The sequence below is a fragment of the Meleagris gallopavo genome, chromosome 2 (genome assembly GCF_905368555.1).
Source record: "Meleagris gallopavo chromosome 2, MGAL_WU_HG_1.1, whole genome shotgun sequence".
NCBI classification, from domain to species: Eukaryota; Metazoa; Chordata; class Aves; order Galliformes; family Phasianidae; genus Meleagris; species Meleagris gallopavo.
In genome coordinates this window covers 27,956,330-27,978,068 of record NC_139405.1, presented here as the reverse complement: position 1 = coordinate 27,978,068, position 21,739 = coordinate 27,956,330, and the positions used below count along the sequence as shown (strand labels likewise).

Genomic DNA, 21,739 nt, shown 5'->3' with positions numbered 1-21,739 from the left:
GCAGAGAATTAGTATTTAGTGAGAGTGAGACATACTGATAGCCTGAGAAGAGGACTTCCCATTTAACGGAATACTATGAGGTGTATCTTACATGTTTTAACAGTGGTCCTTTATCTGAAGTTGCATGCAACATTGCTTTTCAGAAAAGTGTATGAGGACAATGTTCTAGCAAGAGCATATTGGTGATTTCAGGGCAGTATCACACACTGCCAATGGAAACTAACAATTTCAAACACTTTTGTTAAATAAAACAGGTTAATCAAATGATAAAGCCCAAGCTATCAGAGTTGGTAGAAGATGTATTCCCAAACAAATTGTCTGCCATGTGGAAATCCCTCTTAATCTGTATCAGACTTTCATTCAAGAACATAGTAATAACCTCATAGCTTTGGACATGCCTAGGCTGAACTCCTGGCCCACGATGTATGATGAAGTACAAGAAGGCATTCTGACTCAACATGAGAGCTCTCTGCTGATAAATCTCCTCTGCTAACCATGAAGTCATAATGGAGTGGATAAGATTTAAGGTGTTCAGGCCTAAGAGTAGCTATACCAATAAATGAACTGTATCAAGTCATTTAACACTCTGTTTGGCTCAGTGCACTGTTCTTCGTGGTGTCTAGTAGACATCGAATAGATAAAATTATATGAACAAAACACTATAAAATGATACTTTCTCCCATTCTTATTCCCAGATTCTGGAAATTGTTGGTACAAGGATTTCCTGAGACAAGTAGAATAACTTCATCTTTGAGCTTAATAACCCTTGAAGAATTTTCTTGCTTGAATAAATCTAGTTATGTTTTTAACCATTTATACTTTGACCCCTATAATGTCCTGAAGCAATGAGATGTGAAAAGTGTATTTCCTTTAGTTTAGAATTTTTGCTTAGTCATTGTATTGGGTTCCTTCTAGATCTTGTACTATGTGGAGTGCCAAATTGTTTCCTATTTATCTTCTCCATGCCAACCATCGTTTTGCTGCTGGCTTTCCTGAGTCTATTCTCCAGTATTAACGTCCTGAATCTTCTAATTTGTCCTCATATGAAATCTGCTCCTTAACTTTCATTAGACTCATTTAATTGCTTCTTGTTATAACAGTATGGTGTTATGCTCCTTTCTCTTCCTTCCTCCACAATATTTCTTTCCAAACTTTTTCTAATAACCTATTGCACTATCTGGATGATGTTGAACTGACACTTCCAATGAATTCCATGATCATTTTTTAAAGAAATGTTAACTTACAGACCAGAATTGTGTGTATCAATACTATTTGGCACTGAGTGCTCTGCAACTCTTAGTTGTAAGTTCTTATTTTCACTACCCCGAATAACTTTGCTCTACATCTTATACAAATACCTGGAAAGTGTTGAGGTTAGGGTTTTGGTCTTTTTAAATCTTTCCATCATGAAAATTAACCATTTATATCTATTCTTTCCTGCCTTCTGTCTCCTTTGGTTGGTTGAACAACTCAGCTAGACTCAGCAACTGGAAAACTTCATGTGCTCTTGGTGTTTTCAGGAATATGAAAATCTGCACTAGTAGCCTTGAGTACAGTCAGAAGCAAAAACAACTGAGGTATTCAGTAGTGACACTATGCACTGTAAATGGAAAACAGATATATTTATGTTGTATAGTGTTATGTGAAGTCCATTCAGACGTACCAAAAAGTAAAACACAAGTGATTTTCAAGTAGGGATCTTAAGAAAAAAGTATGTATATTGTTCTCATGATTAGAATGAAGAAACTGTTCCTGCTTTTGTGATACTTGCCTTGCATTTGGGAGAAAGTCAAGTGAGAACAGTGCTAGTTGTAGTTCTCATGTGATACACAGTGGATGACTGTGATTGTTTACTGTTGACAGCTAGCAAAGTTTTAAGAAGTGACCTGGAAAGACAATTTTCATTTTCAGAATGAAACGAGGAAAATAATTCATACATTCTGCTTGCAGCTGCAACTTTTCTTAGTTGTTCTTGGGATTAGGTCAAGGAGTAGACAGTGAAATGCAAGAATTGGCTATGCCTGGGAGCTCTTTACTTCTTGGGCTACTCAGTCCTTATATTTTATGATCACAGCGTCACTTTATGCAGAAAAAGGTGTTTTGGGAGGAGGTAGTCTCTTGCCTTCAGAAAAGCCCATCCTGCTTTATAAACTGATATTTGTTCCAACAGACCTCTGAAAGAGAATCTAGAAGCAGGCTACAGCCTGACTTAACTGTCGTATGAGGCTACAGATGGCTGGTGGGCTGAAATCCCTTGTAATGGATGATAACATGGAGCATTGCTTCATTATTAAGTGCTTAATTTGTTCACAGGGTAATTTTAGCATGATAGTTTGAACGAATCACTTTAAATGTTTTCATTTTTCCTTTAGCGAAGTAAATTCTTTCAGCATTTGGATTTTTTTCCTTCAAGGTCACTGATGAGTGGATGACCTGTGAGGGGAAAATGCATATCTTCAGGTCACTAGCTTTCAGATGAAGCCATCTGCTTCAAATTGGTGGAAAAAAAATGGCAGTCTCCTGCTGAAAATTAATAAATTGATTCAGACATGCTCCGGAAATTGTATTGTACAACAGGGAATAATTTATTTATGACCTCATCTGGAGATCACCTTCTGCCTCAAGTCACAAAGACTATAGAAGGATACTGGCAAAAGACACTGGAGAATAGTAGCTGTGGAAAAACCTGCCATTGGATGGACCAAGTGACCTATGAAGTGATCTATTTCAGCTCTAATTTTTTAGTATCTGTGATTTATAGCCATTATAATTTTTTTCTAGCCAGTGTCATTGCAGATGCACAACTTATTCCGGTGTGTGTCTTATCTTCCTTTTAAATTTCTGAAATCTATTTGCTTTAATCTTGTCAAATAAGTCAATGAAAGGATGGGTCAGGGTTTTCCTTCAATTTACCAGTCCATTAGGTGCTTTCATGTCCCCTATTACACTTGTACTTAAGTCTCAAACCATCTCTAGGGTATGTTGTTGCTTTCAACATTTCATCTGTGAGGATGAAAGGTCATGCTGGATGCCTATGACACTGTACAAAGCTCAGCTTGTGATTTCTGAGCTCCAGCATAAACCTTTGGCCATATGCCCCTCCTATTATTTGCAGGTCTAATAAGACTATTAGAAAAGTTCAGGTCTGAGAAAGGAAACTGGCTTTGTTTATAAATTTGAATCTCTTGCAGAAAAGGAAGTACTATATATACATATTCTTTTCAGTGTGTCTGTGCATGCCTTAGGTTGTGGAAGGGAAATAGATATAACATAGCTAAGTTGTACATTGCATTTGTGGATATATGTGTATGGCTACTGATAATTAGTAGAATATATATATGGTAAATCCTCTTCTGCTTTCCATAAGTTGAGATGCAATGGTGAGTAAGTATGGTACTTTAAATCAGAGCTATGCTTTGACCAGAGTTGTGGAAGTCCTACTGCCACATTTTTTTTCAAAACAGTCCAGAATAATGAGATAAAACATTAGTGAATATTTGCATTTTAGCACTGACATAATGCCTGGCCTACTACGTCTGATGCAGTATATAAAGACAGGAGAAAGCAGTCCCTAGGCCAAATAGTTTAATTTAAGTAGACAAGAAGAACATAGAGGATATGATCAATTTTATCTGTCAAGGCAGGTTGACAAGAACACAGCCTGGAGAAGAAATGACTGCAGATGTGCCCTGTTCAACACCAGCCACTAGATGAAAAGCAGAGGCTTGTATATAGGTCAGCTGCACTAGGTCCTTCCTCATTCTGATCCTTTTCCACCTAGATATTCCTCTCGATTATTTTGCAGTGGAATTAGTTTCTCCAGCATCAAGGCAAGTTTTGGCAGTAATGGGAATAAACCCCAGAAATTAAAATACATCCAGAAAAAGACAGGCACTGTGTGCAGAAGTAAGTGACAGCAGAATCATCCAGGCTTGAATTACAACTTTGCTTGGCAGCAAAAATAAGGGAGTGGAGCATCAATCAAGATACACAGAACCATGCCCCTTGGATGTGAGACTCCTGGCAAGACTAGCGCCAGACAAAGATAGGAGAAAAGCTGTCTGCCTGCTAATGCATTTTTGTTGAATAAAGCCTGTATCTGTGGGCTAATGGCTTGAAATTGCTCAGAGATTTAATAAAAGCTCTGAGGAAAAAGAGAAAATAATAGTCATTTAGATAAATGATAGGACTCTACCGAGTACAAAGGCATTTAATACAAATGTGTTGCCATCACTAGTGGCATGTATACTCTGCTGTAATTAGACATTTTCTACTAAGGCATCACAAAGTCAGCTGTTTGGTCTCCTGTGTGTGCCTCTGTTCTTCAAGTCTTTGTTGCTTGTGTTTGTCATAAGGCACAAAAGGTTGATTTAATATAAAAAATACGAAAATATGTAAACATACACACAAGAAAATGGCGTGGGGGAGGGCAGGCAGGGGGGGCAGATTGGCAATCACACAATGAGCTGATTATAGACTGCTAATAATAAAAGCATAATTGTTAAATTACTGCCAGATGGACCAGATACAGCTACTTATGAGACACCTGTTTTCCTGCGGTGTGAAACAGCTTCATCCAGACAAAATACAATTGAAGTGTGGACAGATCACAATAGTTGTATTGGGAGAACACAAATTATGGAGATTTGGTACTAGACAAATGTGGAATGAGCCATGTCTTCTTCACAATGTAGTTGCAGATGTTCATTGCAGGTTGGAGATTTCCTGCTGTGCTTCCCAATTCCACTAGCTAATCCTGAGTTCACGTGGAAACAATGCCCTCTTTTAGAGAGGGAGGTTTTGAAATTGCAGTGACTCATACAGAGATTTGGAGGCTTAATGCATATAGCATCTTGTACATTTTGGCCTGGATGTAAAACTAATCAGATTTATACTATGTGAGTATTTATCTCTGCTTAATTCTGAATAACGTAGAACAATATTGATATGAGCAATGTCTTAATGCATAAACATTAAATATGCTCTTAAATACTTAAAGGTTATACAGGTAGATAGCAGCTACTAGTCACTGCATATGGAGAGCCTGTAAACAATATTGCTGAGTTTTAATATATAACAGAGTAACTGGAGAGTAAAACACTGAGTTCCTGAGTATACCATGCTCATCCTTTGAAGCTATTGATCTCATGTCAACCTTAGAATAAACAGAAGTGCAAAAGACTTGAAGGAATGTCAGCCAAAGGCAAAAATAGTTTCAGAGAATTCCTTTTGTAAGAAATGTGGGGTGGGTTTTTTGTTTTTTGTTTTGTTTTGTCTCAAAATATATGCACAGCATTATTCTCTCTTCTATGCCCTGAAATATGTCAGTACTATTTTCATTGATTTTACAGTGGAAACCTTCCAGACCTATGGAGAACATGTTCTGATTATCTCAGGTATAAGAAAAAAGGTTCAGGTTTGATGGCTTATTGTTAAAGGTAATGGCTTAGTTATCATGCTTATCTTACTATTGGTGAGATTTTAAAGCATACAGGTAAATCTTTGTGTTGGATCTCTGATTCTGCTATATTTCGTTTCTTCTTGAGTGAGAGGGGAAAAAAATATTATGTAGAACTGAGACATAGAGATATGAAAGTGAAATTGTTCACCTTTGCATAGTTCGCAGTTAGTAATTTTATTGCCTTTGTATCATAATTTTATAATGTTCACTACAGCAGTAGAAACTCTTATTTTAGAATTATTTTAAATCCTCCTCAACTGGAAAAACATTATAAATGAGAAAAAAAAAATCCTTCCCCACATTAGAAGAAGAAATAATAAGCTCCTAGTTGAAATAGCTGCTAATATCTAAACATGTCTGTTAGTTCCTTCCAACCTAGTCCTGAAATCTCCAGCTGCCTATAATTTCTGTAATTTCCACTATGCACACAACTCTTCAGATCTTTACATCCATGCTTATGGTTTCAGAAACTGCTCAGGCATCCTTTGCCTACCGTAGTTTCTGGGGCTGACTTTGTGCATGTGCTTTGAGCATGCTGAAGAAATCAACATGTGACCTTCAGGTAAATATACCTCTTCATACAATTTCATCCCTAACAGGGATTTTAATGCAGGGCCTCCAGAGGGGTCCAGAAACTTGTTGTATACGGTATTCTAAGTTTCAGTGCTCCCAGTTTCTCCTCCTCACTGTTCCTTCTCTTCCTGTAAAGCAGTCTGATTTGGGAAATATTGCCACAGGCAGGATAATAACATTAACATCTCTAATTGTCCCTCCTTGTGGCACTAGTTCATCTTGTCCATCTAGTAGATTGAATGGATGGGTCTGTAGGGGTTCACTTTCCTATAGACAAGATCTAACTCTGCTCTGAAAATGGGAAGTATTTGTAAGTTAGATCTTCTCCCTAAACATAGTCTAAGTACCTTTTGTAATCAGCAAGGAAAGCAGGAAAGGATGCAGACACCTCCTCTTTGCAGGAGCCTAGGGACAGGTAGAACAAATCAAAGAGATGATGCTCGTAACAAAATTTGTTCACACTGGGTTTTAGGAGGATATTTAATGTGTAGAAAATCCCTAGTCTGTGTTTGAAAAGTTATGTTCTGATGTTTGTTTAATAACTTTTGCCTGTGGCTTTAGATTCTTTAGGTAAAAAATAGGTTTATTTTTCAAAGATTTTTAAAAGATAACTGCTGGCTGCCTCAGGTGAGAATTAACCTACACTATACTCTTACCAAGGGTACTGCAAAATCAAAGAAACACGAGAAACAAACTTTCACATCATTTATAGACTAGGATCATAGGATCATCTGTGACAAAAAGAAATATGACTGTTTACTGTGGACAATAAAAAGCTTCAAGGGAAAGCCTGCATAGAGATCTTATAGGATACAACTTTATCCATATACTTATTCAGTGTGTTCTTCCAAAGAACCGTGTCCCTGTTTTCAAATCTCTCCTTTTTTGCCATTCTATACCATGTTTCTGCCCATAGCATTATCCACATACAATGGTAGGGAGTGAGAACTTGTAGTTTTCCTTTTATCAACTTGATAGATGTATCATCAATGCTGAAGTTCTCTTTGGTTCCACAAAAAAAAAAAAAGCAACCTGATTTTAATTTCTATGAAACTGTCTCAACTCATCCCTCTCCTGCGTAGCAGCCATGTGGGTGAAGAGAGACAAGAGTTTGGATTCTATTCAGTTTCAACGCAGACATGAAAGAAGCACCTCCAGGCTTTCTCACTTTGTGCCTGGATCTGGGTGCTTCCTGGTGGGGTCAGAATCCAGCCTTTGCTTTGTAAAGCTGTTCAAGTGTGAAAAAATTTGTGGAGATGGCAAAATAACAAACAGTGAAACAGATTGCTGGTATCTGTACGTGTTATTAGTTACTTAGTAAGGGGGGAAAAAGCATGAGAAGGCTCTGCTTTTCTGCTGATTAACTTCTCCACTGCCACTTTACATCATGGATTTCAAATGGCAAAACCTTTCATCAGAGAGTTTTGGGTTGTGTTCCCCACTGACTGTTGATCTAATTGCCTTCCAGCCCTGGCCACAGGAGAAGCAGCTTAGTATGAAAATCCAGGTGCTGAAACAGCAAGAAGTTAACAATGACAGACACGCTGCTGAAAACTGGAACACTCTAGTGCTGCTAAGAGCACTGGAGTTCAGTTTGACTCTGCTTCCCAGGTACAGCCTTCCTCACAGACAACACGTTCGTCTTTATCTGGACGAAGAATCTTTTCCCCTTATGACAAAAATGACATCCACCTCAACATATCTTATTAAGGACATCTTCAAGTCCAAGAAGGCTTGCCTTTGTGAAGAGAGGTTGCTGTGGTGCTGCATGCAGTGTCTGGAAATCAGAATTGGTGAAGATATATTGTAGCTAAAAGAGACAAGATCTCACATGGTTCATCATTACTTCTTGTCAGCAAGTCAGCTTGGGGCTGCAGAGTGAAGGAGAAGCTTCAGCCTTAGAAGCTGAGAGCTGCTAATGATAAATTGCAATCTGCCATGTGTTTCTTGTACACGATAGACAGCTGTAGAAACAAAAGGCAAAGAAAAGCTAGAAAAACTGCAGCAGATGTTTGTGCCGTGCACTGGGGTGTGCATGGAAGAAGTCATGACAACACACTGCTAGTACTGAGGCACATCATAACAGTGTCTTCTACAGTAGAACTGGGATTTGTTGAGATACAGCCAGTGCAGGCAGCAAAAGTAGCAAAGCAGTGGGGCCAGATGTGAGCCTGCTCCATTTCTACCAGAAACATCTGGGGCACATAGCAGAGAATCCCTCTAACCTGAAAGAGAAACAGGAGTGACGGAATACCTCCAGACAATGAAAAATGTAGGTCTGGGCCCGAATGTTTTTAAAAATGGATGCTTTGTGCAGCAGAATTTATGGGATGAGTCTCAAAACAGCAATCTTTTACTATAATGAAGCAATTTGGTTAGTCTTACTCAGCATCTATATTTTTAATCTTGCAGTTCATGTTTTTAAAATTGGTGGTGGGGCAATGTTGGTCAACAGTGAGAAACCAAATTTCTTATTCTTCACATTCTTAAATGTTCTGGAAAATTCCTGCTGAAGATTTATGAGGCTCTAACCGAAGTTCCAATTTTTAGTTTTTTTTTATAAAAATTCTGATTTTCACCAAAAATAATAGAGAATTTTTTAGAGCTGAAAAATTGTGGAAGAAAATTTGTGGAAGAAAACAAAGGTGCTGGGTGGGTATTGAATACAGAGATGAGATCTGAAGAACATGAAAATGATTTTGAACAAATGAAGGAAAACGCTGTGGCAGAAAACAAGAGATGTAGTCCTACAGCTGTCAGATCTTCAAGGGAGAGGAGAAAAATACAGTGACAGAAATGTAACGAAGAATTGCCATCTTAGTAAAAACAAAAACCATAGTTTTTAAGTAGCCTGTAATGATCATGTTCTTATGATGCTAAGAGCAGCTTACAGTGGATGAGAAAACAGTTTTTAATAGAATTAAATGGAATTTGTTGTCACAAGTTTTGTATGAGAATTCCTCTAGATGAAGTTCAAAATTTATTGTGAGAACTTCAATTTTGTCACAATTTTCTTCCTAGATAAGAAAAGCAATGAAACAGCTCCTTGACTACTTGCCTACAATTTTCTTGATCCACATTTTTAATGGAACGTAAGTACATTCATCTTCCTTTCCTGCAAGTAAGTGATGAAGGATGTGCGGAGATATGTAAAGAACCAGACAGTGGTGGAAATAAGGAACTAAGGTACTGGAATAGAAGCCTAATAAGTTCCTCCTACTTTTACTTTCTTCCTGAAAAACAAGTAAACAAATAATTTTTCTCTGTCTAATTTTATAAAATCCTAACCTTTGAAAAATGCGTACTTGTTTGTTAGCTTCCCATCTTAATTTATGAAGCTTCCCACCCTCCCAAAAGTACTCTCTGAATCTACTCAGCTTTAATTATAGATTGCCTTGGTCAAATGATTGATAATGACAGGATGTGAGAGGTGGATGCAAGGCAGCCAAAGCAATAGCATTTAAGAATTCTGATGCCATTAAGCATTTAAATAAGTACCAGCAGTGTTCAAAGCTGTCTCTAGATGCTCTTTTTGTATCAATTTTGTACCAGATTAGAGTCTGAGAAAGGAGAAATAAGAACAGTAGAAATCATAATTGATAGAACAGCCTAAAGAAAAGTTATTTAATTTGCTTTTATTATGGAAATTTTTAAACCTGGGGAAACCGTAGACCCATTTTCCAGTCCATTAACTAGAAGAGAGGTAAATGAGAGAATTGAAGGTTGGAGCTCCATGAAAATGTGCAAAAGTTGAACACTCGCTGTTCAAATATCATATAGCAGTAACTACTTGATGTCTTGTGGATTTGTTACTTATCTCAGACCTCCCCTGGATTCACTCAGATAGCAGTTCGCAAGATGCCAGAATGTTATAGGCTAAGATGATTAGAAAATACGATTGTATTTTCTCTTCTTGTCAAATTTATTGGGGATAAATTGTTCTTCTTTTAAGAGAACAAAAATTCATGATGATCCAAAGGAATACTGTGATACTTTATGAGTTACATAGTTTTTGTTGTTATAATAACTGTGACCTCTATGCTTAATAATTCTCAAATCTGAACTTTGGCAAAACAACAAGATCGGAGTCTTGGCTCTATATTCCGTGAAGGACTGATAATAATTCAACAACTATAATAAATTCTAATGCCTTCTGAATGATGACTTTTCTCCATGGGGAAAATTCTTTAGAAAATTTTGCATTGACTTTGTAAAATAATTATAAATACTGATGATACAGGTGTGAAATGTAGCTAGCCAGAATAAAAGGGGAATAACTGTGAAGTTGAAAAGGTAAGAGGAATATCTTAGTCCAAGCCTCATGCCTTCAGTCTTTGTGAACACTAATGCACATTCAAACTTCATACGGATGATGGAGTTCAATTGTTTAGTTGTTGCTTTTATTATTATTATTTAAGTAAAAAGTGACAATGGAAAGGAGGCAAATAAAGAAACAACGTGGAATTATATAAAAAAGATTCGTATTCAGAGCATCTAGCTTCTTTTCCAGGATTACAGTGAATGCGCAGTTTAAATACAGGCAAATCATTTCTCCCAGAACTAATAGGTCAAGAAGACTTCAGAGAATTGCTGTGAGTTTTGAGAAATTACTTTTCATAAAGAATATCAGTGCCATGAATGAGTGTCTCAGTTTATATCAGAAAGGTATGATAACTGGTATTAGAGCTAGAACAGCATTTTTTTATATTGATAATCAGATTTATTGTACAGATAGAACCAAAATTAAGAAGTGCCGAGCATTAGTCACAGCACATTCTTCTGAATTCTCCACAAATTCCTGTATTGAAAGTAATAGTGAAGAAAACGGAGGAAAACTGCCACAAAAAACTGCACTTAGGTGTGGGGAGAGCAGACTTCAGACTGCTCTCGAGAAGCTCAGAGAACCATTTTGCTCAGTAAACTGCTTTTGAAGGCAGTGGGATCCATCAGTGCTGGTCACTTCTTCAGAGCCATCTCTTTAGCATGCAGGAATGGATGATTCCAAAGTATTGGTAGTCAAGAAGGCAGGGCAAAAGTTCAGTTTGGTTGAGCAGGGATCTTCTAGAGTTTATGGAAAAAAAGTGTATGGCCTTTGGAAGGGAGGTTAGGTAAGATGGGAGGACTATAAAGATGCTGTTTGCCACTGTAAGGAGAAAATTTGTGCAGCTAAAGCCCAACGTTGAAGCTGGCTGGTACTGTGAGGGATAAGAAAAAGGCAAAAGTAGAATTGGAGGTATCATTTCTTCATTTTTTTGTTGAGGTTGGTCACCTCCTGAATAGAGGTGTAAATAAAGCAAAGGTGTTTCATGACGCCTTTGTCTCTTTCTTTAATATCAGTGATGGGCTGCAGGACACCTGTGGCTCTGAACTGTAGGATTATGACTATAGGAACAGTAACTTCACAGCTGACTCTGAACCCATTCAGGATTTTCTGCTCCAATTAAAAGCACATAATTCTGTGTGGTTCAATGGGAGTCATCCCAGAGAACTCAAAGAGCTGGCTGATGTTATTGTGAGATTTCTCTGAATTATTTTTTAAGTCTTGGTTTACTGGCAACAGACCAACTAGTTTAAGGTTCCTATGTTTCTTAAACCCCCACTGAAGGGCCTTTGGGTCCTGCAAATAAAGAGAATTCTTAAATTCCTCTCAAAGTATTGAAATGTTAGCAATGAAGCAATGGATAAGTCAGCACTGTCCTGTTCTTCATGCAGAAAACAACAAATTATACACAACTTTTTTTCCAGATAGATCATCATAAAATCATCATAGAATGGCCTGGTTTGAAAAGGACCACAATGATCATCTAGTTTCAACCCCCCTGCCATGGGCAGGGTCAACAGCCACTAGACCAGGCTGCCCAGAGCAGCATCCAACCTGGCCTTGAATTCCTCCAGGGACGAGGCATCCACAACCTCTCTGGTCAACCTGTTCCAATGTGTCACCACCCTCTGAGTGATGATATATTCTAATTAAATATTTCCTCTCCTGAGCCTTTGCTCTTTCTTGTAGCAGAGAAGGGTAATTAGTATTGTAAATACTATTGGAACTCAGGACAAGTTTATTTAGTCACCTGGCAAACTTTTCATGCAACTAAGATTTTTATTTATTTTTTTAAATGAATATTTGTCTAAAGCTTAACAGATAAAACATTTTCTCAGTGTTCTGCTGCATGTTTTGCCTTTCTTATGACTGACAGTTATTAGTTAAAACGATATATTTTGTTCTGAGTATCCTGTCTTTTGAATTTAGGTTTGTGATTTTATTTAGGCATCTGGAGGTGTCTTAAGAAAGTTTCATAACACCTCATCTTTAATTTCCTGCCTGAGAGTGAGGCTGAGCAAATATTTTTTTGTGTTGTTTTTTTCTCTTAACATTTTCCCTTAGAGATAAAAGACAATAAGAGTAGGAGGAAGAAAAGTTTTCATTAAATATGTTTTGTAGGAAATCTTGACCCTTTGTTATATAATCAGAAAAATAAATTTCAGAAGCTATTCAAAGGAATTTCACTAAGCCCTGCAATTTTTAACTAGAAAGTTTGAGATTAAAATTGGCAGATTGTTTCAATCCTTACTATTTATCAAAAGTTGTTGATTTTCATTCATGTTTTGAATTAATCAACTATCTGAACTGCATATGTCATGATGCAACAATCTTTATTGATATGACAGTGATCTTTAGATATAAAACTTATTAAACATCTGTGGGTGGAGAGTCTGATTCATATAAGAATATAGAATCTGAAGTAAAACATAAGTCATTCATTTTCAGTTCTAATTTTTTTAGCTTTTGAATGCTGTAAAATTTGGAGCTGGAAAAAAAACAAAAACAGTACTTTCATCTTTCTACTTCAATTTCTATTTAATAAACTCTGGATCTCTAGGCTCTTTGTCCTCTTGCCATGTAAAGAAGAACTACAAGCACACAGTAACTGATCTCTGAGGAGGAGTATCAGGAATGATGTATTTTGTCAGAAAGACCAGACTACGCTGTACAACATGTGCCTTGATTTTATGCAGTTGGTTCACTTCCTGGTTCATCCCAAGACCCTACTTTCCCTACTTTCATTCATGGTAGTTTGAGCCTGGGGAATGAATCTAAGCCTGAGCTGAGGGACAGATGTGTTCCCAGGTATTTTCCATTTTCTCTCAGCTGTCTTTTTTGAGAGACAGAGCAAGATATAGTTCTCTTTTCAATCTAAACAATCGTATTTTTTTTTTTAGGGTGGATTTGTACACTCGCCTTGTTTTGACCTGACGGTAAGACAGAGTCAAAACAGGTATATGGTGACATCTGCTTAGATACAAGGCTTCCATGAAAACATACCACCTCCATTCAACACTTCCCCTCCCCCCCCCCCCCCCCCCTTTCCACATTCCACTTTTTACACCTTCTTTTATTGCTGAACGTGATCATATAGTATGGAAAATATCCCTTTGGCCATTTTGGGTCAGCTGTCCTGGATGTGTCTCTTCCCAGTTTCTAGTGCATCTACAGCTTCTAAATGACAGAGCAGCAGGAGAAATACAAAAGTCCTCAACTCTGCAAGAAGACATAAAGGGACTTTCTCCCATATTTGTTATTTATCTGTCTTCATGTTTATAACGTGTTCACAACAAACTACTAAAGAATTGAATGTGTATTGTATCTCCCTATCTCCTGCTCTCAGTATGTTTTCACCTACTTTTTAAAATTTATTTTTCTTAATATAATTTAGCTTAATACTGAAATTCATTTTTACCCTGCTTTTCCTCAGAAAATAGCCATTTTGACAACTTCTAGTGGGACTGAATATTTTGAAATATACTTCCTTAGAAATTACACTTCTAGTAATTTCTGGAATTTTGCCATCAGCTGCAGTCATTGAGAGTATCTGAGAATGTTAAAGTAATGATCTCTTGCTAACATAAAAAGATTAATTTAATCACATTCAATTATAGCTGGCTTTAAGCATACAGACGTGTATCTCTTTTAAGGAGAGACAGAAATCAGTGGCTTTTATTGAAAGTTTTTCTCAGTATGTCAAAATTTTCTTTCGAAAACTAAGTGTTAAATGAGCATTTTGCCTATCTTCTATTCATTTTAATGTTTCCACATTTTTCATTGCAATTTTTTTTTTAATAACACACTCCTAAATGAATAATTCTATGCCCTGTGTCCCTTTTTTCTTCCATTTTGTCTTTGAGCTGTGTTGGAAAAGGACTTCTACTTGTCATGAGAAGTAATAACAAATCAAACATTTATGATGATGCAGAGGTCTTTAGTCACAATATAATCTCTCTCAAAACCTTTGGACTAAATAACCCTGACTCAGGGAAGATACACCAGATTATTACATGGTCACAGCTGTGGGAGATCAAGCTCAGAAGGAACTTAGAAACTTTTTTTTATCAGAAAAATAAGCAGATTCCTGGAATTGTTTGCTTTTTTTTTTGTACCAAATTTAGACAGAACTATAGTATGTAGCCCTTTGACTGACAGTAGATCACCTCTTAGAAACCATTTGCTTCTTACGACAAGATCTGCACTCATACACTTGTGTGTTTGCTTTTCCTTTTTGCCTTAGAGAACTTCCATATCCAAAGTTTTGTGGGGCTAATTGGGGTTTATCAAGAACAAGTGATGTCAGATTGCTTGAGAAACTGGATCCTCCATCTGGATCTATACATTTTAATGTAAAAACACACTAAAATAATAAGATAAAAGCCTTAAACTTCAATCTCAAATAGACATAAACTTCAGATCCATTTTAGAGAGAAAAACTGTGGCTGAATTTCTGCAGCAGTAATAGTTTACTTATAAATCTCATTCTAACATGTCACAGAGACAACTCTCCCCCCTGTGTTATTCTGCAGTTTTAGTTCAGCACCAGATCTCGTGGAACGTGGCCACTTACCAATTCAAATCACTTCTCCCTGCTTCTTACAGCATCTTTTCTTTTTTTTTTTTCAGTGATCTTGCAACCCTTCAAAATGAAATCTAAGGAGAGTACAGCTGGGAGTTGTGCTCCAGCATGATAGTGAATAAAGCCATCCTTCACCTAATACTGAATGCAGATTGGCAAGTTCTCAATATTCATCCAGGAAAATGTTCCCACAGTCTGTCCCTGTTTATATAGGGGAAGCCCTTAGCATTTTGCTGCCACTGACATGGTGTGCACAGTGCAACAAATGAGATTTGATTTACAGACAGCTGGAGTGGGAGGCCAGGTGGGTTGTATTCAAGGATAACAAACCACTTCAATGTAATGAAACCAGTGTAGACGGCAGCAAAGAAGAGTTACTTGCTTTCCATAGTCTTGAGTACCTATTGACAGTGTAAGTGATGCCTTCTCCAACCGTCCTTCTGACTCATCAACAGAAATTCTGGCAGAAGTGTAGCTAAGCCCTATGTCACTGTTCCAAAAAATACAACTTTGGTTTCAAAGTAAAATGTGGGCTTTGATATAGTTTGCAACCACCGATAAAGTAATGCTCCATTGGAGGCATCTGTTTGTAACTCTGTAATGGAGTCATTTGCAGTATAATTGTTTATTAAATATTTAACACTGTAGTTCTTCCAAATCCAGAAATTTTATGACAGTTATATTGGTATTAGATGTTCACTTTAAAGCTGCAGACTTACATGAATAGAGAAAAAGATCTGTCAAAATGGAGGTTGAGGAGCAGAAAGAAGACCCAGTTGTCATGGAAATTGAATGTATCTGCAGATTGGCAGGACGGTTTAAAATCTAGAGAGACACAAACTGTTCTTTGTAAACCGTGCACACAGCTAATTTTTCTATGAGTGCGAAGTGTTAAACAAATTGTTTCTGATTGAGCACCTAATGCTATGGAAAACAGAGAAACCAGGAGAATCCAGCTCCAAACATTTTACAGTCTGAAATCTGAATTCGGAAAATCTCAAGAACAAAGAAAGATAGGAATTAAATTCCTTCTGTGGGAAGACAGTTTATTGTGTTTTTATATCTTGTTCTGAGTAACCTTTGTTCCATGAGAAGAAAAAAATGCTGAAGGCTTTCTGAGTTAGAGTATGAGTTACAGTGACTGTTCTCTGGAAGACTGTCTTGACACGAAAAAAAATGAAAACTCCTATCCAATTAAGATGTTAATTTTTGTCACTTTTTAAATATACTGCAAAGATAATAGGAAAAAAAAAAATTCTTCTAGTTCCACAGCTAAATTTTTGAAAAGACAAGGGTTATGATGTGAATAAGCAAATGAAGTTCAGAAATCTCTGTAAATTCCTTTAATGTGGATAGTCAGCTGCAGATATTTCCTGAGATATCTTCTGTCTCCAGATGTTAGCACAGCTAGAAATGCTCTAAGACCAGTTTTCTTTGTAGCAGTTCTACAGATAGAGCCACAGAATTTGGAGACAAAAAGAAAATTAAAGGAAAGATCTTTGGGAACACAATCCAAGGTTCACTCCAAAATGTTTGACAGGTAAAACTTACTTTGTCAGCATTGTCTCTTGTGCCTGCACACTCTCTTATTAAATTCTATCAATAATACCCTTAATTTCTTCTAGCCAATTTCAAACATCTTTGTAATGGATGCTATATCAACACCTTTCAGTAATGCAGTATGTGAGTTGACACTATGCAATTACTGCTTTTGTTCCTCCCCCAAAAAAGAGGGAAACTGATCAAAATTTTGAATTCTATAATCCTAAATTCTAAGGATCTGAACACTGTCTCCCACTCTACAGTATGAAATATTCATATGTTTTTGGAAATTCCTCTTGATGGCTCACGGTTCCCATACAGAATCATGGCTACAGGTAAAATTTGCTGAAAACATTTTCAAGCAATAACTTCACAGGCTGTGTACCTTAAGGATAGTTTAAATTTCTGGGTTAGGGGACAGGACATGTAACATGATTAACAAGAATGAATAACTTTGCCAAGAAAAGGAGAAGGTACTATAACAATCTTCCCAAGAAGGGGAGGAAGCTGAAACATACGATATGGATTCCAGTAAAAATACATGTACTTCGGTTTATATCACATCTGTATGAGTAAAATTTAGGAATCTAATTATAAATTATTCCTAAATTACTTGGCCAAGTCATGAGTTAGTCTTACCATGAAGAAGTGGATTAAATGTCTTCTATAAAGATTATCATCCAGTATAAAATTTTACACATGATTTTGCCTGTCCAATGTATGATATGATGGATTAATATCAGAGTAATACTAAAAGGCCTGACTAGTTATTTTTCCTATTTTGTTTTGCTTTTGTATTTATTTTTTATTTCACTTAGAATGAACTATGAAACAGATTACTTTCAGGTTGCTTTATTTATTTATTTATTTTTTAATAGAAGGCTTTCCTTCCCGATAAATTCTCCAAATGCAATAATTCTGTTTTCTGCGAAAGAAGAATGTTGCTCTTTAAAAAGTAAATGGTTCCCAGATAAGTTTTGTGACACATTTCATCATAGCATTTCCACTGATTTTAGATGTTGCAATAGCTCTTTCAGCTTTTAGAAACTTGGCAACACTGCACTGGAGTAACTTGAGAATTGCCAATTCAGAAAGGGAGCACAGAATGATGCTTTCATGAATTTGTGGTGCCTGAATCTGTGAAACTCAGAAGAGTGTCTTTTTTTCTCCTCCTCCCTCTGGTCCCTTTATGCAGTGGAGCCTCTTAGGAAGTTCAGTCTTGTTCTTTTTTATTGTAGATTTTATAATCCTTTTTTTACTTAATATCTATATTAAAAATCCCTTAAAATTCTTTGTGATCTCTATCTATATCCTTACAGTTATATATATGCATTACATATATTTATTTAAACTATTTTGTAGACTTTGCAGTATTATCAAAAAAATATGAGTTGGAAAAGCTGAACTTATTCTTTATGGATGTTAACACATCACAAACAGTTCTTATAAGAATGAAGAGAGAAACCACTGGCTGTACAAACCTTGCCTTTTTCTGCAATACAAGATAGAGTTATAAACTAGAAGAAGCAATGTGTGAGGAGTCAAGTATGAAGAAGATTTAAGAATTTTCATGGATATCTTTTTTATATGGAAGGTGTATGTGGCCTTCTAAGAAAAGCTTTCTGTTTCAGTAGTACATTTGTTCAAAATTAATCAAATACAATAATATAGTATTCATTATATCCTGTCATAGTCATTATATCTAGGTGTTTAAATTAGCACTAATTTGCCTGTAAGAGGGGATAATAGTTCTGATTTAGCTGCTTTTATAATAGTTTAAAGAATCTCATTGGCTTCAGTAATGGCAGATAACCCTAAATTGGCTGTGTAGCTTAGTACATTGTTGTGAACATTTGAATATTCTTGTTCTGATAGGCACACTGGGTAGTATATATGTTATCTAATTTTGAGCATCTAGACCTGAACTAATTTCCCTAAGTTGCTTCCCTTATGATGATGGCTGCACTTTTGAACGTGGTCATTTCACTCTATGGGCTATATTTCAGGGCAGTGTGGAAGTTTAGGTGCCCAAATTTCAGGCACAAGAATTAAAGTACATGAACGCCAAGCTAGTCTGATCAAGGGCAAACAACGTAATGTAGAATTTAGTTTAGTTTGTAGAACAAAAGGCGAACAAGAGCTAAGTCTTAAACACTTTAAACAGTTTAATTTTTAACACCACTGGTTTTCCCTGTCTTCCCTTAAACACATTTCTTCAATATTACTCATCTATAATTGCTGTTAAGAAGCTGTAGATGTGTAAGTATAATGGCTACAGAAATTATTTGGAATTTTTGTAAGTATAATCAGTGACATCTTTGGAGCATGGAATTTGAGAAACATGCATGCCAATTACATTTCCTTGTCTCTGCCAGTATCTTTTTCCTCAGGAAACTCAGGTAGTAGGATGTAGCACCAATGTTGTTAGGTGTAAAATACTCCTTTCCCTGCATTCATCTATAGCAGAAGGTTTACATATACTGTGCAAATTCTTCCAGTGGAAGTTATCAGTGAAAGCTTTTAACAACACATCTGTCTCATCTTAAGACAATTTTTTTCTGATTTTCTTTAGAATTATTTTTTAATTCACACAGAAATCTCTAATTGATTTGATGGATTTGTATCCCAAGAGATAAATTCCTCAAGAATCAGTGATAGTAAGGCTATAGGATCTGTCAGTCCAGTACCTGAGTGATAATCCTGAGTTAATCTCTACTTTACTCTGCAAAAGAAGTGAAAGTGGAAACACTTTCCTTAAATCAACAGAACTATCTTTATTCCTTTGTAAAAGCTGTGTTTGAAAATTTGGCTTCTGAGGATCTAGTTCCATTGCTGTGTCTTGATTTTTCAGTTCTCTGATAAATTTCAGTGAAAGACAGAAATAAAGGAAATTTAGAATGATGCAGAATCTCAGTTCTACTCCATAATCACTACTGGGAAATTTTAACAAGTGTTTAAGATGTTGTAGGTGCATTTTCATCTACCATTCATCTTGATTGTATGACTTTAAAAGTGGATGAGATGTGCTATTGCCAGTACTCATTTAAGTGCATTTCTTGTGTTGCCCAATTTCTCTATCTATTGCTAGTGAGAAATCCTGAAATGCTGAGATTCATATCCTATTTCTACTAATGATGACAGAAGGTCAGATAGGAATAAAGAGTGGTTTGAAAATTTGCAGAAAGACACAAATCTGTTTTGCCATGTTTGGAAAGCGTTGATTGAAAGAAATCCAAATATGGAAGGAAAGATTTATTTATTTATTTATCTATCTATTCTGAAGTTGATATACAGTTTTCCAGTGCTTACAAATGTAAAAATCTATTCTTGCTCTTCTTTCTGAGTCAGCTGTGAGGGCAGACTCCAGAGAGATGGAAGAGGTCAGAAACTGACATATTATGGATTTTTTATATGACTTAGCTCAGTTAATATTTAGTAATTAAAATATCTTGGGGATTTTCTTTCATAACATTTACCTGGCCATATTTTGTAGCTAAATTCTCTGTTCTACATTTGTACACATTAGAAAGAATTCAACAACCACTTCATTCTACCTCTTCAATTTTCCCCAGAATTTTCAGTTTTTGTGACTATATTTAGATTCCTGGCTTGCATTGTTTAAATAATAATTTTATTATTACCCATGTCAAAAATACTATTTTCAGCAACAGGGAGTATGATTCGTGTTAGTGGAATAATTTGAGATCCCTTTGTGAATCTTTGAAATTGTAGTAAGAAAAAAATCATATGAAAATGTTAATTCTAAGTTTCTTTCTGAAGAATTCTTGTAATTTGTGTTGGTCATGTAATCTTTTAGATAGACTACCACTAATATATCATCTTGTCACTTTTAGGAATCAGGCAAGCAGGATCATGGGCTGCAGACACATTGAGGAGCAGCTGAGGTGAGATCTCATGTGGAAACACCACTTAGTTTGAGTCACCTGGGTAGTGGGTGAGCACATGCAGGATGGCTTTTGTTCACAGAAGACAGATTAAATATTGAGATTAGTCACAAATGACTGAAAAATGGTGTTCACTGTCATTTCTGAAGGCTTCCCATACCCTGCTTTGGCCGCAGGTGCTAGTGAGCCAGGCCCACACTCAGGTCCGACTCCTGACCTGACCAGGATTTATCTTGATTCCAGAGAGGTACCTGGAGCTGGGGCTGTCCTTGTGTTCCCCATCAGCCTGGGCAACCCCTGAGATCCTGGCACCTCTGGTCCTGGGGAGATGCCAGCCTGCACATGCCATGACGGATCAACTGCTCAGAATTATACATGGGGTGACAAAAAACAGTGGTATAAGGTAAGAAAACCACATAGAAATGCACTGCTCTGTAAACAATGTTTATAAAATAGAATGTTTCTGAAACAGTTTTATGCGTCTGACCCTCTAAAGATATTAACAAAATAGTACTTTGGGCTTGCTGTCATTTTGAGATCTGCTTTGTTCCCTCTATAATACCAGTACTCTTACTTTCAGAATGTACAACCTTTTAACGAGCAATGCTAACTCTAACTGCAGGGTTACAATAGAAACTTGTTCACAGACTGTTTGTTAGATTACCATTTCAACTGTGCAGTATTTGCTCACAAAGACACGGGAATATCTGCAAAGCTGTGTTTGCATTATAGAATTATTGATGAACAATGAATTTTGTTCTTTGTCAAGGCACGGTAATCACACTGAGAAAAAGTGTGTTGTTTTTTTTTTTAATTTGGCCAATATTTTTTGCCAAAAAAGTGTTATTTTAGTTGCAAAAGGCTAGAAAAGCTTCACAAAGTGATCACAGAGGTAGATATGAGATATATGCACAAAACCTGTTTTCAGCCTGTGTGACAGCATCTGGCTTTGCATGCTGATTAGGTGCTTCTTCTGGCCAAGTGATAATGACAAAGAGCAATCCCAGGTCTGTCCAAGCAGCTGTCCAAGCAGGAAATGTGTGCCCTAACTGCAGCATTCTACATTGCCTTGGCACATTATGCTGCTTGGGCTGTCCAGCCAGGAAGAGGAAATGTGTGGCTTCTTGATGAGCTGCAAATCCTATCAGCTAATATCTGATGAACTGCTGAGAGTTTTCTGTAATGAGTCAATATGAAGCATTTTTTGCCAGTTGAGATCTGCCTGCATAATTTAATAGCCATTTGTGTAAGTACTAGCTATCACGAAGATTGGGCCCAGATGACGTGACGGTCAAGTTAAATACATATATAATCCCTTAAAATTGTAATAAACATGTTCATAAAATTGTTTGTCC

The 21,739-nt window shown here is 36.6% G+C and overlaps 1 long non-coding RNA gene across 1 annotated transcript; it reads left to right on the top strand.

Annotated features, from left to right (window-relative positions):
* The first annotated feature begins 9,067 nt into the window (after positions 1-9,067).
* LOC109365991 (uncharacterized) lies at positions 9,068-20,781 on the top strand. The gene is made up of 3 exons (XR_004159048.2): positions 9,068-9,126; positions 20,334-20,384; positions 20,628-20,781. It is a non-coding gene; the product is annotated as an uncharacterized LOC109365991 (long non-coding RNA).
* Positions 20,782-21,739: the final 958 nt, after the last annotated feature.